Genomic DNA, 25,625 nt, shown 5'->3' on the forward strand with positions numbered 1-25,625 from the left:
AAAGAGGTCTAAAGTTAATGTTTTTGAGTACCTACAGCCAAACCACACTGGACATGCCCAATCTCGTCTTATCTTGGAGGCTAAGCAGTGTTGGGCCTGGTTAGTACTTGGATGGGAGACTACCTGGGATTACCAGGTGCTGTAGGTAATTTTATAGTGCCATAACATTCTTTTCTATTACATTTTAAATTTAATTTTTTCAACTTATCAATGAATTTACTTGAGTTAAGAAGTAATAGAGGTCTAAAGTTAATGTTTTTGAGCACCTACAGCCAAACCACACTGGACATGCCAAATCTCATCTGATCTTGGAAGCTATGCAGTGTTGGGCCTGGTTAGTACTTGGATGGGAGACCACCTGGGAATACCAGGTGCTGTAGGTAATTTTATGCAGCCATAACATTCTTTTCTATTACATTTTACATTTAGTTTTTCAACTTATCAATGAATTTACTTGAGTTAAGAAGTAAAAGAGGTCTAAAGTTAATGTTTTTGAGCACCTACAGCCAAACCACACAGGACATGCCCAATCTCGTCTGATCTTGGAAGCTATGCAGTGTTGGACCTGGTTAGTACTTGGATGGGAGACCACCTAGGAATCCCAGGTGCTATAGGTAATTTTATACTGCCATAACAGTCTTTTCTATTACATTTTACATTTAATTTTTTCAACTTATCAATGAATTTACTTGAGTTAAGAAGTAAAAGAGGTCTAAAGTTAAGGTTTTTAGCACCTATATCCAAACCACACTGGACATGCCCAATCTCGTCTGATCTTGGAAGCTATGCAGTGTTGGGCCTGGTTAGTACTTGGATGGGAGACCACCTGGGAATACCTGGTGCTGTAGGTAATTTTATATAGCCATAACATTCTTTTCTATTACATTTTACATTACATTTTTTCAACTTAGCAATGAATTTACTTGAGTTAAGAAGTAAAAGACGTCTAAAGTTAATATTTTTCAGCACCTATAGCCAAACCACACTGGACATGGCCAATGTCATTTGATATTGAAGCTATGCAGTGTTGTGCATGGTCAGTACTTGGATGGGAGACCACCTGGGAATACCAGGTGCTGTAGGTAATTTTATACTGCCATAACATTCTTTTCTATTACATTTTACATTTAATTTTTTCAACTTATCAATGAATTTACTTGAGTTAAGAAGTAAAAGATGTCTAAAGTTAAGGCTTTTAGCATCTACAGCCAAACCACACTGGACATGCCCAATCTCGTCTGATCTTGGAAGCTATGCAGTGTTGGGCCTGGTTAGTACTTGGATGGGAGACCACCTGGGAATACCAGGTGCTGTAGGTAATTTTATATAGCCATAACATTCTTTTCTATAACATTTTACATTTCATTTTTTCAACTTAGCAATGAATTTACTTGAGTTAAGAAGTAAAAGAGGTCTAAAGTTAATATTCTTCAGCACCTATAGACAAAACACACTGGACATGGCCAATGTCGTTTGATCTTGGAAGCTATGCAGTGTTGGGAATGGTCAGTACTTGGATGGGAGACCACCTGGGAAAACCAGGTGCCGTAGGTAATTTTATACTGCCATAACATTCTTTTCTATTACATTTTACATTTAATTTTTTCAACTTAATAATGAATTTACTTGAGTTAAGAAGTAATAGAGGTCTAAAGTTAATGTTTTTGACCACCTACAGCCAATCCACACTGGACATGCCCAATCTCGTCTTATCTTGGAAGCTATGCAGTGTTGGGCCTGGTTAGTACTTGGATGGGAGACCACCTGGGAATACCAGGTGCTGTAGGTAATTTTATACTGCCATAAAATTCTTTTCTATTACATTTTAAATTTAATTTTTCAACTTATCAATGAATTTACTTGAGTTAAGAAGTAATTGAGGTCTAAAGTTAATGTTTTAGAACACCTACAGCCAAACAACACTGGACATGCCCAATCTCGTCTGATCTTGGAAGCTATGCAGTGTTGGGCCTGGTTAGTACTTGGATGGGAGACCACCTGGGAATACCAGGAGCTGTAGGTAATTTTATACTGCCATAACATTCTTTTCTATTACATTTTACATTTAATTTTTCAACTTATCATTGAATTTACTTGAGTTAAGAAGTAAAAGAGGTCTAAAGTTAATACTTTTGAACACCTACAGCCAATCCACACTGGACATGCCCCATCTCGTCTTATCTTGGTAGCTATGCAGTGTTGGGCATGGTCAGTACTTGGATGGGAGACCACCTGGGAAAACCAGCTGCAGTAGTTAATTTTATACTGCCATAACATTCTTTTCTATTACATTTTACATTTAATTTTTTCAACTTATCAATGAATTTACTTGAGTTAAGAAGTAAATGCGGTCTAAATTTAACGCTTTTGAGCACCTACATCCAAACCACAGTGGACATGCCCAATCTCATCTGATCTTGGAAGCTATGCAGTGTTGGGCCTGGTTAGTACTTGGATGGGAGACCACCTGGGAATACCTGGAGCTGTAGGTAATTTTATACTGCCATAACATTCTTTTCTATTACATTTTACATTTAATTTTTTCAACTTATCAATGAATTTACTTGAGTTAAGAAGTAATAGAGGTCTAAATTTAATGCTTTTGAGCACCTACAGCCAAACCACACTGGACATGCCCAATCTCATCTGATCTTGGAAGCTATGCAGTGTTGGGCCTCATTTGTACTTGGATGGGAGACAACCTGGGAATACCAGGTGCTGTAGGTAATTTTAGACAACCAAAACATTCTTTTCTATTACATTTACATTTCATTTTTTCAAATTATCAATGAATTTACTTGAGTTAAGAAGTAAAAGAGGTCTAAAGTTAATGTTTTTGAGTACCTACAGCCAAACCACACTGGACATGCCCAATCTCGTCTTATCTTGGAGGCTAAGCAGTGTTGGGCCTGGTTAGTACTTGGATGGGAGACTACCTGGGATTACCAGGTGCTGTAGGTAATTTTATAGTGCCATAACATTCTTTTCTATTACATTTTAAATTTAATTTTTTCAACTTATCAATGAATTTACTTGAGTTAAGAAGTAATAGAGGTCTAAAGTTAATGTTTTTGAGCACCTACAGCCAAACCACACTGGACATGCCAAATCTCGTCTGATCTTGGAAGCTATGCAGTGTTGGGCCTGGTTAGTACTTGGATGGGAGACCACCTGGGAATACCAGGTGCTGTAGGTAATTTTATGCAGCCATAACATTCTTTTCTATTACATTTTACATTTAGTTTTTCAACTTATCAATGAATTTACTTGAGTTAAGAAGTAAAAGAGGTCTAAAGTTAATGTTTTTGAGCACCTACAGCCAAACCACACAGGACATGCCCAATCTCGTCTGATCTTGGAAGCTATGCAGTGTTGGACCTGGTTAGTACTTGGATGGGAGACCACCTAGGAATCCCATGTGCTATAGGTAATTTTATACTGCCATAACAGTCTTTTCTATTACATTTTACATTTAATTTTTTCAACTTATCAATGAATTTACTTGAGTTAAGAAGTAAAAGAGGTCTAAAGTTAAGGTTTTTAGCACCTATATCCAAACCACACTGGACATGCCCAATCTCGTCTGATCTTGGAAGCTATGCAGTGTTGGGCCTGGTTAGTACTTGGATGGGAGACCACCTGGGAATACCTGGTGCTGTAGGTAATTTTATATAGCCATAACATTCTTTTCTATTACATTTTACATTACATTTTTTCAACTTAGCAATGAATTTACTTGAGTTAAGAAGTAAAAGACGTCTAAAGTTAATATTTTTCAGCACCTATAGCCAAACCACACTGGACATGGCCAATGTCATTTGATATTGAAGCTATGCAGTGTTGTGCATGGTCAGTACTTGGATGGGAGACCACCTGGGAATACCAGGTGCTGTAGGTAATTTTATACTGCCATAACATTCTTTTCTATTACATTTTACATTTAATTTTTTCAACTTATCAATGAATTTACTTGAGTTAAGAAGTAAAAGATGTCTAAAGTTAAGGCTTTTAGCATCTACAGCCAAACCACACTGGACATGCCCAATCTCGTCTGATCTTGGAAGCTATGCAGTGTTGGGCCTGGTTAGTACTTGGATGGGAGACCACCTGGGAATACCAGGTGCTGTAGGTAATTTTATATAGCCATAACATTCTTTTCTATAACATTTTACATTTCATTTTTTCAACTTAGCAATGAATTTACTTGAGTTAAGAAGTAAAAGAGGTCTAAAGTTAATATTCTTCAGCACCTATAGACAAAACACACTGGACATGGCCAATGTCGTTTGATCTTGGAAGCTATGCAGTGTTGGGAATGGTCAGTACTTGGATGGGAGACCACCTGGGAAAACCAGGTGCCGTAGGTAATTTTATACTGCCATAACATTCTTTTCTATTACATTTTACATTTAATTTTTCAACTTATCATTGAATTTACTTGTGTTAAGAAGTAAAAGAGGTCTAAAGTTAATACTTTTGAGCACCTACAGCCAATCCACACTGGACATGCCCCATCTCGTCTTATCTTGGTAGCTATGCAGTGTTGGGCATGGTCAGTACTTGGATGGGAGACCACCTGGGAAAACCAGCTGCAGTAGTTAATTTTATACTGCCATAACATTCTTTTCTATTACATTTTACATTTAATTTTTTCAACTTATCAAAGAATTTACTTGAGTTAAGAAGTAATTGAGGTCTAAAGTTAATGTTTTAGAACACCTACAGCCAAACCACACTGGACATGCCCAATCTCGTCTGATCTTGGAAGCTATGCAGTGTTGGGCCTGGTTAGTACTTGGATGGGAGACCACCTGGGAATACCAGGAGCTGTAGATAATTTTATACTGCCATAACATTCTTTTCTATTACATTTTACATTTAATTTTTCAACTTATCATTGAATTTACTTGAGTTAAGAAGTAAAAGAGGTCTAAAGTTAATACTTTTGAGCACCTACAGCCAATCCACACTGGACATGCCCCATCTCGTCTTATCTTGGTAGCTATGCAGTGTTGGGCATGGGCAGTACTTGGATGGGAGACCACCTGGGAAAACCAGCTGCAGTAGTTAATTTTATACTGCCATAACATTCTTTTCTATTACATTTTACATTTAATTTTTTCAACTTATCAAAGAATTTACTTGAGTTAAGAAGTAAAAGCGGTCTAAATTTAACGCTTTTGAGCACCTACATCCAAACCACAGTTGACATGCCCAATCTCGTCTGATCTTGGAAGTTATGCAGTGTTGGGCCTGGTTAGTACTTGGATGGGAGACCACCTGGGAATACCTGGAGCTGTAGGTAATTTTATACTGCCATAACATTCTTTTCTATTACATTTTACATTTAATTTTTTCAACTTATCAATGAATTTACTTGAGTTAAGAAGTAATAGAGGTCTAAATTTAATGCTTTTGAGCACCTACAGCCAAACCACACTGGACATGCCCAATCTCGTCTGATCTTGGAAGCTATGCAGTGTTGGGCCTCATTTGTACTTGGATGGGAGACAACCTGGGAATACCAGGTGCTGTAGGTAATTTTAGACAACCAAAACATTCTTTTCTATTACATTTACATTTCATTTTTTCAAATTATCAATGAATTTACTTGAGTTAAGAAGTAAAAGAGGTCTAAAGTTAATGTTTTTGAGTACCTACAGCCAAACCACACTGGACATGCCCAATCTCATCTTATCTTGGAAGCTATGCAGTGTTGGGCCTGGTTAGTACTTGGATGGGAGACTACCTGGGATTACCAGGTGCTGTAGGTAATTTTATAGTGCCATAACATTCTTTTCTATTACATTTTAAATTTAATTTTTTCAACTTATCAATGAATTTACTTGAGTTAAGAAGTAATAGAGGTCTAAAGTTAATGTTTTTGAGCACCTACAGCCAAACCACACTGGACATGCCAAATCTCGTCTGATCTTGGAAGCTATGCAGTGTTGGGCCTGGTTAGTACTTGGATGGGAGACCACCTGGGAATACCAGGTGCTGTAGGTAATTTTATGCAGCCATAACATTCTTTTCTATTACATTTTACATTTAATTTTTCAACTTATCAATGAATTTACTTGAGTTAAGAAGTAAAAGAGGTCTAAAGTTAATGTTTTTGAGCACCTACAGCCAAACCACACTGGACATGCCCAATCTCGTCTGATCTTGGAAGCTATGCAGTGTTGGACCTGGTTAGTACTTGGATGGGAGACCACCTAGGAATCCCAGGTGCTATAGGTAATTTTATACTGCCATAACAGTCTTTTCTATTACATTTTACATTTAATTTTTTCAACTTATCAATGAATTTACTTGAGTTAAGAAGTAAAAGAGGTCTAAAGTTAAGGTTTTTAGCACCTATATCCAAACCACACTGGACATGCCCAATCTCATCTGATCTTGGGAGCTATGCAGTGTTGGGCCTGGTTAGTACTTGGATGGGAGACCACCTGGGAATACCTGGTGCTGTAGGTAATTTTATATAGCCATAACATTCTTTTCTATTACATTTTACATTACATTTTTTCAACTTAGCAATGAATTTACTTGAGTTAAGAAGTAAAAGACGTCTAAAGTTAATATTTTTCAGCACCTATAGCCAAACCACACTGGACATGGCCAATGTCATTTGATATTGAAGCTATGCAGTGTTGTGCATGGTCAGTACTTGGATGGGAGACCACCTGGGAATACCAGGTGCTGTAGGTAATTTTATACTGCCATAACATTCTTTTCTATTACATTTTACATTTAATTTTTTCAACTTATCAATGAATTTACTTGAGTTAAGAAGTAAAAGATGTCTAAAGTTAAGGCTTTTAGCATCTACAGCCAAACCACACTGGACATGCCCAATCTCGTCTGATCTTGGAAGCTATGCAGTGTTGGGCCTGGTTAGTACTTGGATGGGAGACCACCTGGGAATACCAGGTGCTGTAGGTAATTTTATATAGCCATAACATTCTTTTCTATAACATTTTACATTTCATTTTTTCAACTTAGCAATGAATTTACTTGAGTTAAGAAGTAAAAGAGGTCTAAAGTTAATATTCTTCAGCACCTATAGACAAAACACACTGGACATGGCCAATGTCGTTTCATCTTGGAAGCTATGCAGTGTTGGGAATGGTCAGTACTTGGATGGGAGACCACCTGGGAAAACCAGGTGCAGTAGGTAATTTTATACTGCCATAACATTCTTTTCTATTACATTTTACATTTAATTTTTTCAACTTAATAATGAATTTACTTGAGTTAAGAAGTAATAGAGGTCTAAAGTTAATGTTTTTGACCACCTACAGCCAATCCACACTGGACATGCCCAATCTCGTCTTATCTTGGAAGCTATTCAGTGTTGGGCCTGGTTAGTACTTGGATGGGAGACCACCTGGGAATACCAGGTGCTGTAGGTAATTTTATACTGCCATAAAATTCTTTTCTATTATATTTTAAATTTAATTTTTCAACTTATCAATGAATTTACTTGAGTTAAGAAGTAATTGAGGTCTAAAGTTAATGTTTTAGAACACCTACAGCCAAACAACACTGGACATGCCCAATCTCGTCTGATCTTGGAAGCTATGCAGTGTTGGGCCTGGTTAGTACTTGGATGGGAGACCACCTGGGAATACCAGGAGCTGTAGGTAATTTTATACTGCCATAACATTCTTTTCTATTACATTTTACATTTAATTTTTCAACTTATCATTGAATTTACTTGAGTTAAGAAGTAAAAGAGGTCTAAAGTTAATACTTTTGAACACCTACAGCCAATCCACACTGGACATGCCCCATCTCGTCTTATCTTGGTAGCTATGCAGTGTTGGGCATGGTCAGTACTTGGATGGGAGACCACCTGGGAAAACCAGCTGCAGTAGTTAATTTTATACTGCCATAACATTCTTTTCTATTACATTTTACATTTAATTTTTTCAACTTATCAATGAATTTACTTGAGTTAAGAAGTAAATGCGGTCTAAATTTAACGCTTTTGAGCACCTACATCCAAACCACAGTGGACATGCCCAATCTCGTCTGATCTTGGAAGCTATGCAGTGTTGGGCCTGGTTAGTACTTGGATGGGAGACCACCTGGGAATACCTGGAGCTGTAGGTAATTTTATACTGCCATAACATTCTTTTCTATTACATTTTACATTTAATTTTTTCAACTTATCAATGAATTTACTTGAGTTAAGAAGTAATAGAGGTCTAAATTTAATGCTTTTGAGCACCTACAGCCAAACCACACTGGACATGCCCAATCTCATCTGATCTTGGAAGCTATGCAGTGTTGGGCCTCATTTGTACTTGGATGGGAGACAACCTGGGAATACCAGGTGCTGTAGGTAATTTTAGACAACCAAAACATTCTTTTCTATTACATTTACATTTCATTTTTTCAAATTATCAATGAATTTACTTGAGTTAAGAAGTAAAAGAGGTCTAAAGTTAATGTTTTTGAGCACCTACAGCCAAACCACACTGGACATGCCCAATCTCGTCTGATCTTGGAAACTATGCAGTGTTGGGCCTGGTTAGTACTTGGATGGGAGACCACCTGGGAATACCAGGTGCTGTAGGTAATTTTATACTGCCATAACATTCTTTTCTATTACATTTTACATTTCATTTTTCAACTTATCATTGAATTTACTTGAGTTAAGAAGTAAAAGAGGTCTAAAGTTAATACTTTTGAGCACCTACAGCCAATCCACACTGGACATTCCCCATCTCGTCTTATCTTGGTAGCTATTCAGTGTTGGGCATGGTCAGTACTTGGATGGGAGACCACCTGGGAAAACCAGCTGCAGTAGGTAATTTTATACTGCCATAACATTCTTTTCTATTACATTTTACATTTAATTTTTTCAACTTATCAATGAATTTACTTGAGTTAAGAAGTAATAGAGGTCTAAAGTTAATGCTTTTGAGCACCTACAGCCAAACCACACTGGACATGCCCAATCTCGTCTGATCTTGGAAGCTATGCAGTGTTGGGACTGGTTAGTACTTGGATGGGAGACTACCTAGGAATCCCAGGTGCTGTAGGTAATTTTATACTGCCATAACTTTCTTTTCTATTACATTTTACATTTAATTTTTTCAAATTATCAATGAATTTACTTGTGTTAAGAAGTAAAAGCGGTCTAAATTTAACGCTTTTGAGCACCTACATCCAAACCACAGTGGACATGCCCAATCTCGTCTGATCTTGGAAGCTATGCAGTGTTGGGCCTGGTTAGTACTTGGATGGGAGACCACCTGGGAATACCTGGAGCTGTAGGTAATTTTATACTGCCATAACATTATTTTCTATTACATTTTACATTTAATTTTTTCAACTTATCAATGAATTTACTTGAGTTAAGAAGTAAAAGAGGTCTAAAGTTAATGGTTTTGAGCACCTACAGCCAAACCACACTGGACATGCCCAATCTCGTCTGATCTTGGAAGCTATGCAGTGTTGGGCCTGGTTAGTACTTGGATGGGAGACCACCTGGGAATACCAGGTGCTGTAGGTAATTTTATACTGCCATAACATTCTTTTCTATTACATTTTACATTTAATTTTTCAACTTATCATTGAATTTACTTGAGTTAAGAATTAAAAGAGGTCTAAAGTTAATGTTTTTGAGCACCTACAGCCAAACCACACTGGACATGCCCAATCTCGTCTGTACTTGGAAGCTATGCAGTGTTGGGCCTGGTTAGTACTCGGAGGGGAGACCACCAGGGATTACCAGGTGCTGTAGGTAATTTTATACTGCCATAACATTCTTTTCTATTACATTTTAAATTTAATTTTTTCAACTTATCAATGAATTTACTTGAGTTAAGAAGTAATTGAGGTCTAAAGTTAATGTTTTAGAACACTTACAGCCAAACCACACTGGACATGCCCAATCTCGTCTGATCTTGGAAGCTATGCAGTGTTGGGCCTGGTTAGTACTTGGATGGTAGACCACCTGGGAATACCAGGAGCTGTAGGTAATTTTATACTACCATAACATTCTTTTCTATTACATTTTACATTTAATTTTTCAACTTATCATTGAATTTACTTGAGTTAAGAAGTAAAAGAGGTCTAAAGTTAATACTTTTGAGCACCTACAGCCAATCCACACTGGACATGCCCCATCTCATCTTATCTTGGTAGCTATGCAGTGTTGGGCATGGTCAGTACTTGGATGGGAGACCACCTGGGAAAACCAGCTGCAGTAGTTAATTTTATACTGCCATAACATTCTTTTCTATTACATTTTACATTTAATTTTTTCAACTTATCAATGAATTTACTTGAGTTAAGAAGTAAAAGAGGTCTAAAGTTAAGGTTTCTAGCACCTACAGCCAAACCACACTGGACATGCCCAATCTCGTCTGAACTTGGAAGCTATGCAGTGTTGGGCCTGGTTAGTACTTGGAGGGGAGACCACCAGAGATTACCAGGTGCTGTAGGTAATTTTATACTGCCATAACATTCTTTTCTATTACATTTTAAATTTAATTTGTTCAAATTATCAATGAATTTACTTGAGTTAAGAAGTAATAGAGGTCTAAAGTTAATGTTTTTGAGCACCTACAGCCAAACCACACTGGACATGCCCAATCTCGTCTGATCTTGGAAGCTATGCAGTGTTGGGCCTGGTTAGTACTTGGATGGGAGACCACCTGGGAATACCAGGTGCTGTAGGTAATTTTATGCAGCCATAACATTCTTTTCTATTACATTTTACATTTAATTTTTTCAACTTATCAATGAATTTACTTGAGTTAAGAAGTAAAAGAGGTCTAAAGTTAATGTTTTTGAGCACCTACAGCCAAACCACACTGGACATGCCCAATCTCGTCTGATCTTGGAAGCTATGCAGTGTTGGACCTGTTTAGTACTTGGATAGGAGACCACCTAGGAATCCCTGGTGCTGTAGGTAATTTTATACTGCCATAACATTCTTTTCTATTACATTTTAAATTTAATTTTTTCAACTTATCAATGAATTAACTTGAGTTAAGAAGTAATAGAGGTCTAAAGATAATGTTTTTGAGCACCTACAGCCAAACCACACTGGACATGCCCAATCTCATCTGATCTTGGAAGCTATGCAGTGTTGGGCCTGGTTAGTACTTGGATGGGAGACCACCTGGGAATACCAGGAGCTGTAGGTAATTTTATACTGCCATAACATTCTTTTCCATTACATTTTACATTTAATTTTTCAACTTATCATTGAATTTACATGAGTTAAGAAGTAAAAGAGGTCTAAAGTTAATACTTTTGAGCACCTACAGCCAATCCACACTGGACATTCCCCATCTCGTCTTATCTTGGTAGCTATTGAGTCTTGGGCATGGTCAGTACTTGGATGGGAGACCACCTGGGAAAACCAGCTGCAGTAGGTAATTTTATACTGCCATAACATTCTTTTCTATTACATTTTACATTTAATTATTTCAACTTATCAATGATTTTACTTGAGTTAAGAAGTAATAGAGGTCTAAAGTTAATGTATTTGAGCACCTACAGCCAAACCACACTGGACATGCCCAATCTCGTCTGATCTTGGAAGCTATGCAGTGTTGGGCCTGGTTAGTACTTGGATGGGAGACCACCTGGGAATACCAGGTGCTGTAGGTAATTTTATGCAGCCATAACATTCTTTTCTATTACATTTTACATTTAATTTTTTCAACTTATCAATGAATTTACTTGAGTTAAGAAGTAAAAGAGGTCTAAAGTTAATGGTTTTGAGCACCTACAGCCAAACCACACTGGACATGCCCAATCTCGTCTGATCTTGGAAGCTATGCAGTGTTGGGCCTGGTTAGTACTTGGATGGGAGACCACCTGGGAATACCAGGTGCTGTAGGTAATTTTATACTGCCATAACATTCTTTTCTATTACATTTTACATTTCATTTTTCAACTTATCATTGAATTTACTTGAGTTAAGAAGTAAAAGAGGTCTAAAGTTAATGTTTTTGAGCACCTACAGCCAAACCACACTGGACATGCCCAATCTCGTCTGTACTTGGAAGCTATGCAGTGTTGGGCCTGGTTAGTACTCGGAGGGGAGACCACCAGGGATTACCAGGTGCTGTAGGTAATTTTATACTGCCATAACATTCTTTTCTATTACATTTTAAATTTAATTTTTTCAACTTATCAATGAATTTACTTGAGTTAAGAAGTAATTGAGGTCTAAAGTTAATGTTTTAGAACACCTACAGCCAAACCACACTGGACATGCCCAATCTCGTCTGATCTTGGAAGCTATGCAGTGTTGGGCCTGGTTAGTACTTGGATGGGAGACCACCTGGGAATACCAGGAGCTGTAGGTAATTTTATACTGCCATAACATTCTTTTCTATTACATTTTACATTTAATTTTTCAACTTATCATTGAATTTACTTGAGTTAAGAAGTAAAAGAGGTCTAAAGTTAATACTTTTGAGCACCTACAGCCAATCCACACTGGACATGCCCCATCTCGTCTTATCTTGGTAGCTATGCAGTGTTGGGCATGGTCAGTACTTGGATGGGAGACCACCTGGGAAAACCAGCTGCAGTAGTTAATTTTATACTGCCATAACATTCTTTTCTATTACATTTTACATTTAATTTTTTCAACTTATCAAAGAATTTACTTGAGTTAAGAAGTAAAAGCGGTCTAAATTTAACACTTTTGAGCACCTACATCCAAACCACAGTTGACATGCCCAATCTCGTCTGATCTTGGAAGTTATGCAGTGTTGGGCCTGGTTAGTACTTGGATGGGAGACCACCTGGGAATACCTGGAGCTGTAGGTAATTTTATACTGCCATAACATTCTTTTCTATTACATTTTACATTTAATTTTTTCAACTTATCAATGAATTTACTTGAGTTAAGAAGTAATAGAGGTCTAAATTTAATGCTTTTGAGCACCTACAGCCAAACCACACTGGACATGCCCAATCTCGTCTGATCTTGGAAGCTATGCAGTGTTGGGCCTCATTTGTACTTGGATGGGAGACAACCTGGGAATACCAGGTGCTGTAGGTAATTTTAGACAACCAAAACATTCTTTTCTATTACATTTACATTTCATTTTTTCAAATTATCAATGAATTTACTTGAGTTAAGAAGTAAAAGAGGTCTAAAGTTAATGTTTTTGAGTACCTACAGCCAAACCACACTGGACATGCCCAATCTCGTCTTATCTTGGAAGCTATGCAGTGTTGGGCCTGGTTAGTACTTGGATGGGAGACCACCTGGGATTACCAGATGCTGTAGGTAATTTTATAGTGCCATAACATTCTTTTCTATTACATTTTAAATTTAATTTTTTCAACTTATCAATGAATTTACTTGAGTTAAGAAGTAATAGAGGTCTAAAGTTAATGTTTTTGAGCACCTACAGCCAAACCACACTGGACATGCCAAATCTCGTCTGATCTTGGAAGCTATGCAGTGTTGGGCCTGGTTAGTACTTGGATGGGAGACCACCTGGGAATACCAGGTGCTGTAAGTAATTTTATGCAGCCATAACATTCTTTTCTATTACATTTTACATTTAATTTTTCAACTTATCAATGAATTTACTTGAGTTAAGAAGTAAAAGAGGTCTAAAGTTAATGTTTTTGAGCACCTACAGCCAAACCACACTGGACATTCCCCATCTCGTCTTATCTTGGTAGCTATTGAGTCTTGGGCATGGTCAGTACTTGGATGGGAGACCACCTGGGAAAACCAGCTGCAGTAGGTAATTTTATACTGCCATAACATTCTTTTCTATTACATTTTACATTTAATTATTTCAACTTATCAATGATTTTACTTGAGTTAAGAAGTAATAGAGGTCTAAAGTTAATGTATTTGAGCACCTACAGCCAAACCACACTGGACATGCCCAATCTCGTCTGATCTTGGAAGCTATGCAGTGTTGGGCCTGGTTAGTACTTGGATGGGAGACCACCTGGGAATACCAGGTGCTGTAGGTAATTTTATGCAGCCATAACATTCTTTTCTATTACATTTTACATTTAATTTTTTCAACTTATCAATGAATTTACTTGAGTTAAGAAGTAAAAGAGGTCTAAAGTTAATGGTTTTGAGCACCTACAGCCAAACCACACTGGACATGCCCAATCTCGTCTGATCTTGGAAGCTATGCAGTGTTGGGCCTGGTTAGTACTTGGATGGGAGACCACCTGGGAATACCAGGTGCTGTAGGTAATTTTATACTGCCATAACATTCTTTTCTATTACATTTTACATTTAATTTTTTCAACTTATCAATGAATTTACTTGAGTTAAGAAGTAAAAGAGGTCTAAAGTTAATGGTTTTGAGCACCTACAGCCAAACCACACTGGACATGCCCAATCTCGTCTGATCTTGGAAGCTATGCAGTGTTGGGCCTGGTTAGTACTTGGATGGGAGACCACCTGGGAATACCAGGTGCTGTAGGTAATTTTATACTGCCATAACATTCTTTTCTATTACATTTTACATTTCATTTTTCAACTTATCATTGAATTTACTTGAGTTAAGAAGTAAAAGAGGTCTAAAGTTAATGTTTTTGAGCACCTACAGCCAAACCACACTGGACATGCCCAATCTCGTCTGTACTTGGAAGCTATGCAGTGTTGGGCCTGGTTAGTACTCGGAGGGGAGACCACCAGGGATTACCAGGTGCTGTAGGTAATTTTATACTGCCATAACATTCTTTTCTATTACATTTTAAATTTAATTTTTTCAACTTATCAATGAATTTACTTGAGTTAAGAAGTAATTGAGGTCTAAAGTTAATGTTTTAGAACACCTACAGCCAAACCACACTGGACATGCCCAATCTCGTCTGATCTTGGAAGCTATGCAGTGTTGGGCCTGGTTAGTACTTGGATGGGAGACCACCTGGGAATACCAGGAGCTGTAGGTAATTTTATACTGCCATAACATTCTTTTCTATTACATTTTACATTTAATTTTTCAACTTATCATTGAATTTACTTGAGTTAAGAAGTAAAAGAGGTCTAAAGTTAATACTTTTGAGCACCTACAGCCAATCCACACTGGACATGCCCCATCTCGTCTTATCTTGGTAGCTATGCAGTGTTGGGCATGGTCAGTACTTGGATGGGAGACCACCTGGGAAAACCAGCTGCAGTAGTTAATTTTATACTGCCATAACATTCTTTTCTATTACATTTTACATTTAATTTTTTCAACTTATCAAAGAATTTACTTGAGTTAAGAAGTAAAAGCGGTCTAAATTTAACACTTTTGAGCACCTACATCCAAACCACAGTTGACATGCCCAATCTCGTCTGATCTTGGAAGTTATGCAGTGTTGGGCCTGGTTAGTACTTGGATGGGAGACCACCTGGGAATACCTGGAGCTGTAGGTAATTTTATACTGCCATAACATTCTTTTCTATTACATTTTACATTTAATTTTTTCAACTTATCAATGAATTTACTTGAGTTAAGAAGTAATAGAGGTCTAAATTTAATGCTTTTGAGCACCTACAGCCAAACCACACTGGACATGCCCAATCTCGTCTGATCTTGGAAGCTATGCAGTGTTGGGCCTCATTTGTACTTGGATGGGAGACAACCTGGGAATACCAGGTGCTGTAGGTAATTTTAGACAACCAAAACATTCTTTTCTATTACATTTACATTTCATTTTTTCAAATTATCAATGAATTTACTTGAGTTAAGAAGTAAAAGAGGTCTAAAGTTAATGTTTTTGAGTACCTACAGCCAAACCACACTGGACATGCCCAATCTCGTCTTATCTTGGAAGCTATGCAGTGTTGGGCCTGGTTAGTACTTGGATGGGAGACCACCTGGGATTACCAGATGCTGTAGGTAATTTTATAGTGCCATAACATTCTTTTCTATTACATTTTAAATTTAATTTTTTCAACTTATCAATGAATTTACTTGAGTTAAGAAGTAATAGAGGTCTAAAGTTAATGTTTTTGAGCACCTACAGCCAAACCACACTGGACATGCCAAATCTCGTCTGATCTTGGAAGCTATGCAGTGTTGGGCCTGGTTAGTACTTGGATGGGAGACCACCTGGGAATACCAGGTGCTGTAGGTAATTTTATGCAGCCATAACATTCTTTTCTATTACATTTTACATTTAATTTTTCAACTTATCAATGAATTTACTTGAGTTAAGAAGTAAAAGAGGTCTAAAGTTAATGTTTTTGAGCACCTACAGCCAAACCACACTGGACATGCCCAATCTCGTCTGATCTTGGAAGCTATGCAGTGTTGGACCTGGTTAGTACTTGGATGGGAGACCACCTAGGAATCCCAGGTGCTATAGGTAATTTTATACTGCCATAACAGTCTTTTCTATTACATTTTACATTTAATTTTTTCAACTTATCAATGAATTTACTTGAGTTAAGAAGTAAAAGAGGTCTAAAGTTAAGGTTTCTAGCACCTATATCCAAACCACACTGGACATGCCCAATCTCGTCTGATCTTGGAAGCTATGCAGTGTTGGTCCTGGTTAGTACTTGGATGGGAGACCACCTGGGAATACCTGGTGCTGTAGGTAATTTTATATAGCCATAACATTCTTTTCTATTACATTTTACATTACATTTTTTCAACTTAGCAATGAATTTACTTGAGTTAAGAAGTAAAAGACGTCTAAAGTTAATATTTCTCAGCACCTATAGCCAAACCACCCTGGACATGGCCAATGTCATTTGATATTGAAGCTATGCAGTGTTGTGCATGGTCAGTACTTGGATGGGAGACCACCTGGGAATACCAGGTGCTGTAGGTAATTTTATACTGCCATAACATTCTTTTCTATTACATTTTACATTTAATTTTTTCAACTTATCAATGAATTTACTTGAGTTAAGAAGTAAAAGATGTCTAAAGTTAAGGCTTTTAGCATCTACAGCCAAACCACACTGGACATGCCCAATCTCGTCTGATCTTGGAAGCTATGCAGTGTTGGGCCTGGTTAGTACTTGGATGGGAGACCACCTGGGAATACCAGGTGCTGTAGGTAATTTTATATAGCCATAACATTCTTTTCTATAACATTTTACATTTCATTTTTTCAACTTAGCAATGAATTTACTTGAGTTAAGAAGTAAAAGAGGTCTAAAGTTAATATTCTTCAGCACCTATAGACAAACCACACTGGACATGGCCAATGTCGTTTGATCTTGGAAGCTATGCAGTGTTGGGAATGGTCAGTACTCGGAGGGGAGACCACCTGGGAAAACCAGGTGCAGTAGGTAATTTTATACTGCCATAACATTCTTTTCTATTACATTTTACATTTAATTTTTTCAACTTATCAATGAATTTACTTGAGTTAAGAAGTAATAGAGGTCTAAAGTTAATGTTTTTGACCACCTACAGCCAATCCACACTGGACATGCCCAATCTCGTCTTATCTTGGAAGCTATGCAGTGTTGGGCCTGGTTAGTACTTGGATGGTAGACCACCTGGGAATACCAGGAGCTGTAGGTAATTTTATACTACCATAACATTCTTTTCTATTACATTTTACATTTAATTTTTCAACTTATCATTGAATTTACTTGAGTTAAGAAGTAAAAGAGGTCTAAAGTTAATACTTTTGAGCACCTACAGCCAATCCACACTGGACATGCCCCATCTCATCTTATCTTGGTAGCTATGCAGTGTTGGGCATGGTCAGTACTTGGATGGGAGACCACCTGGGAAAACCAGCTGCAGTAGTTAATTTTATACTGCCATAACATTCTTTTCTATTACATTTTACATTTAATTTTTTCAACTTATCAATGAATTTACTTGAGTTAAGAAGTAAAAGAGGTCTAAAGTTAAGGTTTCTAGCACCTACAGCCAAACCACACTGGACATGCCCAATCTCGTCTGAACTTGGAAGCTATGCAGTGTTGGGCCTGGTTAGTACTTGGAGGGGAGACCACCAGAGATTACCAGGTGCTGTAGGTAATTTTATACTGCCATAACATTCTTTTCTATTACATTTTAAATTTAATTTGTTCAAATTATCAATGAATTTACTTGAGTTAAGAAGTAATAGAGGTCTAAAGTTAATGTTTTTGAGCACCTACAGCCAAACCACATTGGACATGCCCAATCTCGTCTGATCTTGGAAGCTATGCAGTGTTGGGCCTGGTTAGTACTTGGATGGGAGACCACCTGGGAATACCAGGTGCTGTAGGTAATTTTATGCAGCCATAACATTCTTTTCTATTACATTTTACATTTAATTTTTTCAACTTATCAATGAATTTACTTGAGTTAAGAAGTAAAAGAGGTCTAAAGTTAATGTTTTTGAGCACCTACAGCCAAACCACACTGGACATGCCCAATCTCGTCTGATTTTGGAAGCTATGCAGTGTTGGACCTGTTTAGTACTTGGATAGGAGACCACCTAGGAATCCCTGGTGCTGTAGGTAATTTTATACTGCCATAACATTCTTTTCTATTACATTTTAAATTTAATTTTTTCAACTTATCAATGAATTAACTTGAGTTAAGAAGTAATAGAGGTCTAAAGATAATGTTTTTGAGCACCTACAGCCAAACCACACTGGACATGCCCAATCTCATCTGATCTTGGAAGCTATGCAGTGTTGGGCCTGGTTAGTACTTGGATGGGAGACCACCTGGGAATACCAGGAGCTGTAGGTAATTTTATACTGCCATAACATTCTTTTCCATTACATTTTACATTTAATTTTTCAACTTATGATTGAATTTACATGAGTTAAGAAGTAAAAGAGGTCTAAAGTTAATACTTTTGAGCACCTACAGCCAATCCACACTGGACATTCCCCATCTCGTCTTATCTTGGTAGCTATTGAGTCTTGGGCATGGTCAGTACTTGGATGGGAGACCACCTGGGAAAACCAGCTGCAGTAGGTAATTTTATACTGCCATAACATTCTTTTCTATTACATTTTACATTTAATTATTTCAACTTATCAATGATTTTACTTGAGTTAAGAAGTAATAGAGGTCTAAAGTTAATGTATTTGAGCACCTACAGCCAAACCACACTGGACATGCCCAATCTCGTCTGATCTTGGAAGCTATGCAGTGTTGGGCCTGGTTAGTACTTGGATGGGAGACCACCTGGGAATACCAGGTGCTGTAGGTAATTTTATGCAGCCATAACATTCTTTTCTATTACATTTTACATTTAATTTTTTCAACTTATCAATGAATTTACTTGAGTTAAGAAGTAAAAGAGGTCTAAAGTTAATGGTTTTGAGCACCTACAGCCAAACCACACTGGACATGCCCAATCTCGTCTGATCTTGGAAGCTATGCAGTGTTGGGCCTGGTTAGTACTTGGATGGGAGACCACCTGGGAATACCAGGTGCTGTAGGTAATTTTATACTGCCATAACATTCTTTTCTATTACATTTTACATTTCATTTTTCAACTTATCATTGAATTTACTTGAGTTAAGAAGTAAAAGAGGTCTAAAGTTAATGTTTTTGAGCACCTACAGCCAAACCACACTGGACATGCCCAATCTCGTCTGTACTTGGAAGCTATGCAGTGTTGGGCCTGGTTAGTACTCGGAGGGGAGACCACCAGGGATTACCAGGTGCTGTAGGTAATTTTATACTGCCATAACATTCTTTTCTATTACATTTTACATTTAATTTTTCAACTTATCATTGAATTTACTTGAGTTAAGAAGTAAAAGAGGTCTAAAGTTAATACTTTTGAGCACCTACAGCCAATCCACACTGGACATGCCCCATCTCGTCTTATCTTGGTAGCTATGCAGTGTTGGGCATGGTCAGTACTTGGATGGGAGACCACCTGGGAAAACCAGCTGCAGTAGTTAATTTTATACTGCCATAACATTCTTTTCTATTACATTTTACATTTAATTTTTTCAACTTATCAAAGAATTTACTTGAGTTAAGAAGTAAAAGCGGTCTAAATTTAACACTTTTGAGCACCTACATCCAAACCACAGTTGACATGCCCAATCTCGTCTGATCTTGGAAGTTATGCAGTGTTGGGCCTGGTTAGTACTTGGATGGGAGACCACCTGGGAATACCTGGAGCTGTAGGTAATTTTATACTGCCATAACATTCTTTTCTATTACATTTTACATTTAATTTTTTCAACTTATCAATGAATTTACTTGAGTTAAGAAGTAATAGAGGTCTAAATTTAATGCTTTTGAGCACCTACAGCCAAACCACACTGGACATGCCCAATCTCGTCTGATCTTGGAAGCTATGCAGTGTTGGGCCTCATTTGTACTTGGATGGGAGACAACCTGGGAATACCAGGTGCTGTAGGTAATTTTAGACAACCAAAACATTCTTTTCTATTACATTTACATTTCATTTTTTCAAATTATCTATGAATTTACTTGAGTTAAGAAGTAAAAGAGGTCTAAAGTTAATGTTTTTGAGTACCTACAGCCAAACCACACTGGACATGCCCAATCTCGTCTTATCTTGGAAGCTATGCAGTGTTGGGCCTGGTTAGTACTTGGATGGGAGTCCACCTGGGATTACCAGGTGCTGTAGGTAATTTTATAGTGCCATAACATTCTTTTCTATTACATTTTAAATTTAATTTTTTCAACTTATCAATGAATTTACTTGAGTTAAGAAGTAATAGAGGTCTAAAGTTAATGTTTTTGAGCACCTACAGCCAAACCACACTGGACATGCCAAATCTCGTCTGATCTTGGAAGCTATGCAGTGTTGGGCCTGGTTAGTACTTGGATGGGAGACCACCTGGGAATACCAGGTGCTGTAGGTAATTTTATGCAGCCATAACATTCTTTTCTATTACATTTTACATTTAATTTTTCAACTTATCAATGAATTTACTTGAGTTAAGAAGTAAAAGAGGTCTAAAGTTAATGTTTTTGAGCACCTACAGCCAAACCACACTGGACATGCCCAATCTCGTCTGATCTTGGAAGCTATGCAGTGTTGGACCTGGTTAGTACTTGGATGGGAGACCACCTAGGAATCCCAGGTGCTATAGGTAATTTTATACTGCCATAACAGTCTTTTCTATTACATTTTACATTTAATTTTTTCAACTTATCAATGAATTTACTTGAGTTAAGAAGTAAAAGAGGTCTAAAGTTAAGGTTTCTAGCACCTATATCCAAACCACACTGGACATGCCCAATCTCGTCTGATCTTGGAAGCTATGCAGTGTTGGTCCTGGTTAGTACTTGGATGGGAGACCACCTGGGAATACCTGGTGCTGTAGGTAATTTTATATAGCCATAACATTCTTTTCTATTACATTTTACATTACATTTTTTCAACTTAGCAATGAATTTACTTGAGTTAAGAAGTAAAAGACGTCTAAAGTTAATATTTCTCAGCACCTATAGCCAAACCACCCTGGACATGGCCAATGTCATTTGATATTGAAGCTATGCAGTGTTGTGCATGGTCAGTACTTGGATGGGAGACCACCTGGGAATACCAGGTGCTGTAGGTAATTTTATACTGCCATAACATTCTTTTCTATTACATTTTACATTTAATTTTTTCAACTTATCAATGAATTTACTTGAGTTAAGAAGTAAAAGATGTCTAAAGTTAAGGCTTTTAGCATCTACAGCCAAACCACACTGGACATGCCCAATCTCGTCTGATCTTGGAAGCTATGCAGTGTTGGGCCTGGTTAGTACTTGGATGGGAGACCACCTGGGAATACCAGGTGCTGTAGGTAATTTTATATAGCCATAACATTCTTTTCTATAACATTTTACATTTCATTTTTTCAACTTAGCAATGAATTTACTTGAGTTAAGAAGTAAAAGAGGTCAAAAGTTAATATTCTTCAGCACCTATAGACAAACCACACTGGACATGGCCAATGTCGTTTGATCTTGGAAGCTATGCAGTGTTGGGAATGGTCAGTACTTGGATGGGAGACCACCTGGGAAAACCAGGTGCAGTAGGTAATTTTATACTGCCATAACATTCTTTTCTATTACATTTTACATTTAATTTTTTCAACTTATCAATGAATTTACTTGAGTTAAGAAGTAATAGAGGTCTAAAGTTAATGTTTTTGACCACCTACAGCCAATCCACACTGGACATGCCCAATCTCGTCTTATCTTGGAAGCTATGCAGTGTTGGGCCTGGTTAGTACTTGGATGGGAGACCACCTGGGAATACCAGGTGCTGTAGGTAATTTTATACTGCCATAAAATTCTTTTCTATTACATTTTAAATTTAATTTTTTCAACTTATCAATGAATTTACTTGAGTTAAGAAGTAATTGAGGTCTAAAGTTAATGTTTTAGAACACCTACAGCCAAACAACACTGGACATGCCCAATCTCGTCTGATCTTGGAAGCTATGCAGTGTTGGGCCTGGTTAGTACTTGGATGGGAGACCACCTGGGAATACCAGGAGCTGTAGGTAATTTTATACTGCCATAACATTCTTTTCTATTACATTTTACATTTAATTTTTCAACTTATCATTGAATTTACTTGAGTTAAGAAGTAAAAGAGGTCTAAAGTTAATACTTTTGAACACCTACAGCCAATCCACACTGGACATGCCCCATCTCGTCTTATCTTGGTAGCTATGCAGTGTTGGGCATGGTCAGTACTTGGATGGGAGACCACCTGGGAAAACCAGCTGCAGTAGTTAATTTTATACTGCCATAACATTCTTTTCTATTACATTTTACATTTAATTTTTTCAACTTATCAATGAATTTACTTGAGTTAAGAAGTAAAAGCGGTCTAAATTTAACGCTTTTGAGCACCTACATCCAAACCACAGTGGACATGCCCAATCTCGTCTGATCTTGGAAACTATGCAGTGTTGGGCCTGGTTAGTACTTGGATGGGAGACCACCTGGGAATACCTGGAGCTGTAGGTAATTTTATACTGCCATAACATTCTTTTCTATTACATTTTACATTTAATTTTTTCAACTTATCAATGAATTTACTTGAGTTAAGAAGTAATAGAGGTCGAAATTTAATGCTTTTGAGCACCTACAGCCAAACCACACTGGACATGCCCAATCTCGTCTGATCTTGGAAGCTATGCAGTGTTGGGCCTCATTTGTACTTGGATGGGAGACAACCTGGGAATACCAGGTGCTGTAGGTAATTTTAGACAACCAAAACATTCTTTTCTATTACATTTACATTTCATTTTTTCAAATTATCAATGAATTTACTTGAGTTAAGAAGTAAAAGAGGTCTAAAGTTAATGTTTTTGAGCACCTACAGCCAAACCACACTGGACATGCCCAATCTCGTCTGATCTTGGAAGCTATGCAGTGTTGGGCCTGGTTAGTACTTGGATGGGAGACCACCTGGGAATACCAGGTGCTGTAGGTAATTTTATACTGCCATAACATTCTTTTCTATTACATTTTACATTTCATTTTTCAACTTATCATTGAATTTACTTGAGTTAAGAAGTAAAAGAGGTCTAAAGTTAATACTTTTGAGCACCTACAGCCAATCCACACTGGACATTCCCCATCTCATCTTATCTTGGTAGCTATTCAGTGTTGGGCATGGTCAGTACTTGGATGGGAGACCACCTGGGAAAACCAGCTGCAGTAGGTAATTTTATACTGCCATAACATTCTTTTCTATTACATTTTACATTTAATTTTTTCAACTTATCAATGAATTTACTTGAGTTAAGAAGTAATAGAGGTCTAAAGTTAATGCTTTTGAGCACCTACAGCCAAACCACACTGGACATTCCCAATCTCGTCTGATCTTGGAAGCTATGCAGTGTTGGGACTGGTTAGTACTTGGATGGGAGACTACCTAGGAATCCCAGGTGCTGTAGGTAATTTTATACTGCCATAACTTTCTTTTCTATTACATTTTACATTTAATTTTTTCAAATTATCAATGAATTTACTTGTGTTAAGAAGTAAAAGCGGTCTAAATTTAACGCTTTTGAGCACCTACATCCAAACCACAGTGGACATGCCCAATCTCGTCTGATCTTGGAAGCTATGCAGTGTTGGGCCTGGTTAGTACTTGGATGGGAGACCACCTGGGAATACCTGGAGCTGTAGGTAATTTTATACTGCAATAACATTCTTTTCTATTACATTTTACATTTAATTTTTTCAACTTATCAAAGAATTTACTTGAGTTAAGAAGTAAAAGCGGTCTAAATGTAACGCTTTTGAGCACCTACATCCAAACCACAGTTGACATGCCCAATCTCGTCTGATCTTGGAAGTTATGCAGTGTTGGGCCTGGTTAGTACTTGGATGGGAGACCACCTGGGAATACCTGGAGCTGTAGGTAATTTTATACTGCCATAACATTCTTTTCTATTACATTTTATATTTAATTTTTTCAACTTATCAATGAATTTACTTGAGTTAAGAAGTAATAGAGGTCTAAATTTAATGCTTTTGAGCACCTACAGCCAAACCACACTGGACATGCCCAATCTCGTCTGATCTTGGAAGCTATGCAGTGTTGGGCCTCATTTGTACTTGGATGGGAGACAACCTGGGAATACCAGGTGCTGTAGGTAATTTTAGACAACCAAAACATTCTTTTCTATTACATTTACATTTCATTTTTTCAAATTATCAATGAATTTACTTGAGTTAAGAAGTAAAAGAGGTCTAAAGTTAATGTTTTTGAGTACCTACAGCCAAACCACACTGGACATGCCCAATCTCGTCTTATCTTGGAAGCTATGCAGTGTTGGGCCTGGTTAGTACTTGGATGGGAGACCACCTGGGATTACCAGGTGCTGTAGGTAATTTTATAGTGCCATAACATTCTTTTCTATTACATTTTAAATTTAATTTTTTCAACTTATCAATGAATTTACTTGAGTTAAGAAGTAATAGAGGTCTAAAGTTAATGTTTTTGAGCACCTACAGCCAAACCACACTGGACATGCCAAATCTCGTCTGATCTTGGAAGCTATGCAGTGTTGGGCCTGGTGAGTACTTGGATGGGAGACCACCTGGGAATACCAGGTGCTGTAGGTAATTTTATGCAGCCATAACATTCTTTTCTATTACATTTTACATTTAATTTTTCAACTTATCAATGAATTTACTTGAGTTAAGAAGTAAAAGAGGTCTAAAGTTAATGTTTTTGAGCACCTACAGCCAAACCACACTGGACATGCCCAATCTCGTCTGATCTTGGAAGCTATGCAGTGTTGGACCTGGTTAGTACTTGGATGGGAGACCACCTAGGAATCCCAGGTGCTATAGGTAATTTTATACTGCCATAACAGTCTTTTCTATTACATTTTACATTTAATTTTTTCAACTTATCAATGAATTTACTTGAGTTAAGAAGTAAAAGAGGTCTAAAGTTAAGGTTTCTAGCACCTATATCCAAACCACACTGGACATGCCCAATCTCGTCTGATCTTGGAAGCTATGCAGTGTTGGTCCTGGTTAGTACTTGGATGGGAGACCACCTGGGAATACCTGGTGCTGTAGGTAATTTTATATAGCCATAACATTCTTTTCTATTACATTTTACATTACATTTTTTCAACTTAGCAATGAATTTACTTGAGTTAAGAAGTAAAAGACGTCTAAAGTTAATATTTTTCAGCACCTATAGCCAAACCACACTGGACATGGCCAATG

At 37.3% G+C, this 25,625-nt stretch overlaps 19 non-coding genes and 65 pseudogenes across 19 annotated transcripts; all 84 read left to right on the forward strand.

Annotated features, from left to right (window-relative positions):
- The first annotated feature begins 29 nt into the window (after window positions 1-29).
- Window positions 30-148, forward strand: LOC148441406 (5S ribosomal RNA; annotated as a pseudogene).
- A 116-nt stretch (window positions 149-264) lies between these two features.
- LOC148441407 (5S ribosomal RNA) lies at window positions 265-383 on the forward strand (annotated as a pseudogene).
- A 115-nt stretch (window positions 384-498) lies between these two features.
- Window positions 499-617, forward strand: LOC148441408 (5S ribosomal RNA; annotated as a pseudogene).
- A 115-nt stretch (window positions 618-732) lies between these two features.
- Window positions 733-851, forward strand: LOC148441409 (5S ribosomal RNA; annotated as a pseudogene).
- Window positions 852-1,200: 349 nt separating this feature from the next.
- On the forward strand, window positions 1,201-1,319 carry LOC148441410 (5S ribosomal RNA). The gene has a single exon (XR_015876146.1). It is a non-coding gene; the product is annotated as a 5S ribosomal RNA (ribosomal RNA).
- Window positions 1,320-1,670: 351 nt separating this feature from the next.
- On the forward strand, window positions 1,671-1,789 carry LOC148441411 (5S ribosomal RNA; annotated as a pseudogene).
- Window positions 1,790-1,904: 115 nt separating this feature from the next.
- LOC148441412 (5S ribosomal RNA) lies at window positions 1,905-2,023 on the forward strand (annotated as a pseudogene).
- A 350-nt stretch (window positions 2,024-2,373) lies between these two features.
- On the forward strand, window positions 2,374-2,492 carry LOC148441413 (5S ribosomal RNA; annotated as a pseudogene).
- A 116-nt stretch (window positions 2,493-2,608) lies between these two features.
- LOC148441414 (5S ribosomal RNA) lies at window positions 2,609-2,727 on the forward strand (annotated as a pseudogene).
- Window positions 2,728-2,842: 115 nt separating this feature from the next.
- Window positions 2,843-2,961, forward strand: LOC148441415 (5S ribosomal RNA; annotated as a pseudogene).
- Window positions 2,962-3,077: 116 nt separating this feature from the next.
- Window positions 3,078-3,196, forward strand: LOC148441416 (5S ribosomal RNA; annotated as a pseudogene).
- Window positions 3,197-3,311: 115 nt separating this feature from the next.
- Window positions 3,312-3,430, forward strand: LOC148441417 (5S ribosomal RNA; annotated as a pseudogene).
- A 115-nt stretch (window positions 3,431-3,545) lies between these two features.
- LOC148441418 (5S ribosomal RNA) lies at window positions 3,546-3,664 on the forward strand (annotated as a pseudogene).
- Window positions 3,665-4,013: 349 nt separating this feature from the next.
- Window positions 4,014-4,132, forward strand: LOC148441419 (5S ribosomal RNA). The gene has a single exon (XR_015876147.1). It is a non-coding gene; the product is annotated as a 5S ribosomal RNA (ribosomal RNA).
- A 585-nt stretch (window positions 4,133-4,717) lies between these two features.
- On the forward strand, window positions 4,718-4,836 carry LOC148441420 (5S ribosomal RNA; annotated as a pseudogene).
- Window positions 4,837-5,186: 350 nt separating this feature from the next.
- LOC148441421 (5S ribosomal RNA) lies at window positions 5,187-5,305 on the forward strand (annotated as a pseudogene).
- Window positions 5,306-5,421: 116 nt separating this feature from the next.
- LOC148441422 (5S ribosomal RNA) lies at window positions 5,422-5,540 on the forward strand (annotated as a pseudogene).
- A 115-nt stretch (window positions 5,541-5,655) lies between these two features.
- LOC148441423 (5S ribosomal RNA) lies at window positions 5,656-5,774 on the forward strand (annotated as a pseudogene).
- A 116-nt stretch (window positions 5,775-5,890) lies between these two features.
- Window positions 5,891-6,009, forward strand: LOC148441424 (5S ribosomal RNA; annotated as a pseudogene).
- Window positions 6,010-6,124: 115 nt separating this feature from the next.
- Window positions 6,125-6,243, forward strand: LOC148441425 (5S ribosomal RNA; annotated as a pseudogene).
- Window positions 6,244-6,358: 115 nt separating this feature from the next.
- LOC148441426 (5S ribosomal RNA) lies at window positions 6,359-6,477 on the forward strand (annotated as a pseudogene).
- A 349-nt stretch (window positions 6,478-6,826) lies between these two features.
- On the forward strand, window positions 6,827-6,945 carry LOC148441427 (5S ribosomal RNA). The gene has a single exon (XR_015876148.1). It is a non-coding gene; the product is annotated as a 5S ribosomal RNA (ribosomal RNA).
- Window positions 6,946-7,296: 351 nt separating this feature from the next.
- LOC148441428 (5S ribosomal RNA) lies at window positions 7,297-7,415 on the forward strand (annotated as a pseudogene).
- Window positions 7,416-7,530: 115 nt separating this feature from the next.
- On the forward strand, window positions 7,531-7,649 carry LOC148441429 (5S ribosomal RNA; annotated as a pseudogene).
- Window positions 7,650-7,999: 350 nt separating this feature from the next.
- LOC148441430 (5S ribosomal RNA) lies at window positions 8,000-8,118 on the forward strand (annotated as a pseudogene).
- A 116-nt stretch (window positions 8,119-8,234) lies between these two features.
- LOC148441431 (5S ribosomal RNA) lies at window positions 8,235-8,353 on the forward strand (annotated as a pseudogene).
- A 115-nt stretch (window positions 8,354-8,468) lies between these two features.
- Window positions 8,469-8,587, forward strand: LOC148441432 (5S ribosomal RNA). The gene has a single exon (XR_015876184.1). It is a non-coding gene; the product is annotated as a 5S ribosomal RNA (ribosomal RNA).
- A 350-nt stretch (window positions 8,588-8,937) lies between these two features.
- Window positions 8,938-9,056, forward strand: LOC148441433 (5S ribosomal RNA; annotated as a pseudogene).
- A 116-nt stretch (window positions 9,057-9,172) lies between these two features.
- LOC148441434 (5S ribosomal RNA) lies at window positions 9,173-9,291 on the forward strand (annotated as a pseudogene).
- A 116-nt stretch (window positions 9,292-9,407) lies between these two features.
- LOC148441435 (5S ribosomal RNA) lies at window positions 9,408-9,526 on the forward strand. Its single transcript, XR_015876021.1, has one exon. It is a non-coding gene; the product is annotated as a 5S ribosomal RNA (ribosomal RNA).
- A 115-nt stretch (window positions 9,527-9,641) lies between these two features.
- On the forward strand, window positions 9,642-9,760 carry LOC148441436 (5S ribosomal RNA; annotated as a pseudogene).
- Window positions 9,761-9,876: 116 nt separating this feature from the next.
- LOC148441437 (5S ribosomal RNA) lies at window positions 9,877-9,995 on the forward strand (annotated as a pseudogene).
- A 349-nt stretch (window positions 9,996-10,344) lies between these two features.
- Window positions 10,345-10,463, forward strand: LOC148441438 (5S ribosomal RNA; annotated as a pseudogene).
- Window positions 10,464-10,579: 116 nt separating this feature from the next.
- LOC148441439 (5S ribosomal RNA) lies at window positions 10,580-10,698 on the forward strand. Its single transcript, XR_015876022.1, has one exon. It is a non-coding gene; the product is annotated as a 5S ribosomal RNA (ribosomal RNA).
- A 116-nt stretch (window positions 10,699-10,814) lies between these two features.
- LOC148441440 (5S ribosomal RNA) lies at window positions 10,815-10,933 on the forward strand (annotated as a pseudogene).
- Window positions 10,934-11,049: 116 nt separating this feature from the next.
- On the forward strand, window positions 11,050-11,168 carry LOC148441441 (5S ribosomal RNA). Its single transcript, XR_015876169.1, has one exon. It is a non-coding gene; the product is annotated as a 5S ribosomal RNA (ribosomal RNA).
- A 350-nt stretch (window positions 11,169-11,518) lies between these two features.
- On the forward strand, window positions 11,519-11,637 carry LOC148441442 (5S ribosomal RNA). Its single transcript, XR_015876023.1, has one exon. It is a non-coding gene; the product is annotated as a 5S ribosomal RNA (ribosomal RNA).
- A 116-nt stretch (window positions 11,638-11,753) lies between these two features.
- LOC148441443 (5S ribosomal RNA) lies at window positions 11,754-11,872 on the forward strand. The gene has a single exon (XR_015876024.1). It is a non-coding gene; the product is annotated as a 5S ribosomal RNA (ribosomal RNA).
- A 115-nt stretch (window positions 11,873-11,987) lies between these two features.
- On the forward strand, window positions 11,988-12,106 carry LOC148441444 (5S ribosomal RNA; annotated as a pseudogene).
- Window positions 12,107-12,222: 116 nt separating this feature from the next.
- On the forward strand, window positions 12,223-12,341 carry LOC148441445 (5S ribosomal RNA; annotated as a pseudogene).
- A 350-nt stretch (window positions 12,342-12,691) lies between these two features.
- LOC148441446 (5S ribosomal RNA) lies at window positions 12,692-12,810 on the forward strand (annotated as a pseudogene).
- Window positions 12,811-12,926: 116 nt separating this feature from the next.
- On the forward strand, window positions 12,927-13,045 carry LOC148441447 (5S ribosomal RNA; annotated as a pseudogene).
- A 115-nt stretch (window positions 13,046-13,160) lies between these two features.
- On the forward strand, window positions 13,161-13,279 carry LOC148441448 (5S ribosomal RNA; annotated as a pseudogene).
- Window positions 13,280-13,395: 116 nt separating this feature from the next.
- LOC148441449 (5S ribosomal RNA) lies at window positions 13,396-13,514 on the forward strand (annotated as a pseudogene).
- Window positions 13,515-13,864: 350 nt separating this feature from the next.
- LOC148441450 (5S ribosomal RNA) lies at window positions 13,865-13,983 on the forward strand. Its single transcript, XR_015876026.1, has one exon. It is a non-coding gene; the product is annotated as a 5S ribosomal RNA (ribosomal RNA).
- A 116-nt stretch (window positions 13,984-14,099) lies between these two features.
- LOC148441451 (5S ribosomal RNA) lies at window positions 14,100-14,218 on the forward strand. The gene has a single exon (XR_015876027.1). It is a non-coding gene; the product is annotated as a 5S ribosomal RNA (ribosomal RNA).
- A 116-nt stretch (window positions 14,219-14,334) lies between these two features.
- Window positions 14,335-14,453, forward strand: LOC148441452 (5S ribosomal RNA). The gene has a single exon (XR_015876028.1). It is a non-coding gene; the product is annotated as a 5S ribosomal RNA (ribosomal RNA).
- A 115-nt stretch (window positions 14,454-14,568) lies between these two features.
- Window positions 14,569-14,687, forward strand: LOC148441453 (5S ribosomal RNA; annotated as a pseudogene).
- Window positions 14,688-14,803: 116 nt separating this feature from the next.
- LOC148441454 (5S ribosomal RNA) lies at window positions 14,804-14,922 on the forward strand (annotated as a pseudogene).
- A 350-nt stretch (window positions 14,923-15,272) lies between these two features.
- LOC148441455 (5S ribosomal RNA) lies at window positions 15,273-15,391 on the forward strand (annotated as a pseudogene).
- Window positions 15,392-15,507: 116 nt separating this feature from the next.
- LOC148441456 (5S ribosomal RNA) lies at window positions 15,508-15,626 on the forward strand (annotated as a pseudogene).
- Window positions 15,627-15,741: 115 nt separating this feature from the next.
- On the forward strand, window positions 15,742-15,860 carry LOC148441457 (5S ribosomal RNA; annotated as a pseudogene).
- A 116-nt stretch (window positions 15,861-15,976) lies between these two features.
- LOC148441458 (5S ribosomal RNA) lies at window positions 15,977-16,095 on the forward strand (annotated as a pseudogene).
- Window positions 16,096-16,210: 115 nt separating this feature from the next.
- On the forward strand, window positions 16,211-16,329 carry LOC148441459 (5S ribosomal RNA; annotated as a pseudogene).
- A 115-nt stretch (window positions 16,330-16,444) lies between these two features.
- LOC148441460 (5S ribosomal RNA) lies at window positions 16,445-16,563 on the forward strand (annotated as a pseudogene).
- A 349-nt stretch (window positions 16,564-16,912) lies between these two features.
- LOC148441461 (5S ribosomal RNA) lies at window positions 16,913-17,031 on the forward strand. The gene has a single exon (XR_015876149.1). It is a non-coding gene; the product is annotated as a 5S ribosomal RNA (ribosomal RNA).
- A 351-nt stretch (window positions 17,032-17,382) lies between these two features.
- LOC148441462 (5S ribosomal RNA) lies at window positions 17,383-17,501 on the forward strand (annotated as a pseudogene).
- Window positions 17,502-17,850: 349 nt separating this feature from the next.
- Window positions 17,851-17,969, forward strand: LOC148441463 (5S ribosomal RNA; annotated as a pseudogene).
- Window positions 17,970-18,085: 116 nt separating this feature from the next.
- Window positions 18,086-18,204, forward strand: LOC148441464 (5S ribosomal RNA). Its single transcript, XR_015876157.1, has one exon. It is a non-coding gene; the product is annotated as a 5S ribosomal RNA (ribosomal RNA).
- Window positions 18,205-18,320: 116 nt separating this feature from the next.
- On the forward strand, window positions 18,321-18,439 carry LOC148441465 (5S ribosomal RNA; annotated as a pseudogene).
- A 116-nt stretch (window positions 18,440-18,555) lies between these two features.
- LOC148441466 (5S ribosomal RNA) lies at window positions 18,556-18,674 on the forward strand. Its single transcript, XR_015876170.1, has one exon. It is a non-coding gene; the product is annotated as a 5S ribosomal RNA (ribosomal RNA).
- A 350-nt stretch (window positions 18,675-19,024) lies between these two features.
- LOC148441467 (5S ribosomal RNA) lies at window positions 19,025-19,143 on the forward strand. The gene has a single exon (XR_015876029.1). It is a non-coding gene; the product is annotated as a 5S ribosomal RNA (ribosomal RNA).
- Window positions 19,144-19,259: 116 nt separating this feature from the next.
- LOC148441468 (5S ribosomal RNA) lies at window positions 19,260-19,378 on the forward strand. The gene has a single exon (XR_015876030.1). It is a non-coding gene; the product is annotated as a 5S ribosomal RNA (ribosomal RNA).
- A 115-nt stretch (window positions 19,379-19,493) lies between these two features.
- Window positions 19,494-19,612, forward strand: LOC148441469 (5S ribosomal RNA; annotated as a pseudogene).
- A 350-nt stretch (window positions 19,613-19,962) lies between these two features.
- On the forward strand, window positions 19,963-20,081 carry LOC148441470 (5S ribosomal RNA; annotated as a pseudogene).
- Window positions 20,082-20,197: 116 nt separating this feature from the next.
- On the forward strand, window positions 20,198-20,316 carry LOC148441471 (5S ribosomal RNA; annotated as a pseudogene).
- A 115-nt stretch (window positions 20,317-20,431) lies between these two features.
- LOC148441472 (5S ribosomal RNA) lies at window positions 20,432-20,550 on the forward strand (annotated as a pseudogene).
- Window positions 20,551-20,666: 116 nt separating this feature from the next.
- On the forward strand, window positions 20,667-20,785 carry LOC148441473 (5S ribosomal RNA; annotated as a pseudogene).
- A 115-nt stretch (window positions 20,786-20,900) lies between these two features.
- Window positions 20,901-21,019, forward strand: LOC148441474 (5S ribosomal RNA; annotated as a pseudogene).
- Window positions 21,020-21,134: 115 nt separating this feature from the next.
- LOC148441475 (5S ribosomal RNA) lies at window positions 21,135-21,253 on the forward strand (annotated as a pseudogene).
- Window positions 21,254-21,602: 349 nt separating this feature from the next.
- LOC148441476 (5S ribosomal RNA) lies at window positions 21,603-21,721 on the forward strand. The gene has a single exon (XR_015876150.1). It is a non-coding gene; the product is annotated as a 5S ribosomal RNA (ribosomal RNA).
- A 351-nt stretch (window positions 21,722-22,072) lies between these two features.
- Window positions 22,073-22,191, forward strand: LOC148441477 (5S ribosomal RNA; annotated as a pseudogene).
- Window positions 22,192-22,307: 116 nt separating this feature from the next.
- On the forward strand, window positions 22,308-22,426 carry LOC148441478 (5S ribosomal RNA; annotated as a pseudogene).
- Window positions 22,427-22,776: 350 nt separating this feature from the next.
- Window positions 22,777-22,895, forward strand: LOC148441479 (5S ribosomal RNA; annotated as a pseudogene).
- A 116-nt stretch (window positions 22,896-23,011) lies between these two features.
- Window positions 23,012-23,130, forward strand: LOC148441480 (5S ribosomal RNA; annotated as a pseudogene).
- Window positions 23,131-23,245: 115 nt separating this feature from the next.
- Window positions 23,246-23,364, forward strand: LOC148441481 (5S ribosomal RNA). Its single transcript, XR_015876031.1, has one exon. It is a non-coding gene; the product is annotated as a 5S ribosomal RNA (ribosomal RNA).
- Window positions 23,365-23,714: 350 nt separating this feature from the next.
- Window positions 23,715-23,833, forward strand: LOC148441482 (5S ribosomal RNA; annotated as a pseudogene).
- A 116-nt stretch (window positions 23,834-23,949) lies between these two features.
- On the forward strand, window positions 23,950-24,068 carry LOC148441483 (5S ribosomal RNA; annotated as a pseudogene).
- Window positions 24,069-24,184: 116 nt separating this feature from the next.
- On the forward strand, window positions 24,185-24,303 carry LOC148441484 (5S ribosomal RNA; annotated as a pseudogene).
- Window positions 24,304-24,419: 116 nt separating this feature from the next.
- LOC148441485 (5S ribosomal RNA) lies at window positions 24,420-24,538 on the forward strand (annotated as a pseudogene).
- A 115-nt stretch (window positions 24,539-24,653) lies between these two features.
- On the forward strand, window positions 24,654-24,772 carry LOC148441486 (5S ribosomal RNA; annotated as a pseudogene).
- Window positions 24,773-24,888: 116 nt separating this feature from the next.
- Window positions 24,889-25,007, forward strand: LOC148441487 (5S ribosomal RNA; annotated as a pseudogene).
- A 115-nt stretch (window positions 25,008-25,122) lies between these two features.
- On the forward strand, window positions 25,123-25,241 carry LOC148441488 (5S ribosomal RNA; annotated as a pseudogene).
- A 115-nt stretch (window positions 25,242-25,356) lies between these two features.
- On the forward strand, window positions 25,357-25,475 carry LOC148441489 (5S ribosomal RNA; annotated as a pseudogene).
- Window positions 25,476-25,625: the final 150 nt, after the last annotated feature.

The sequence above is a fragment of the Taudactylus pleione genome, unplaced genomic scaffold (assembly GCF_031769625.1).
Source record: "Taudactylus pleione unplaced genomic scaffold, aTauple2 ptg001666l, whole genome shotgun sequence".
NCBI lineage: Eukaryota > Metazoa > Chordata > Amphibia > Anura > Myobatrachidae > Taudactylus > Taudactylus pleione.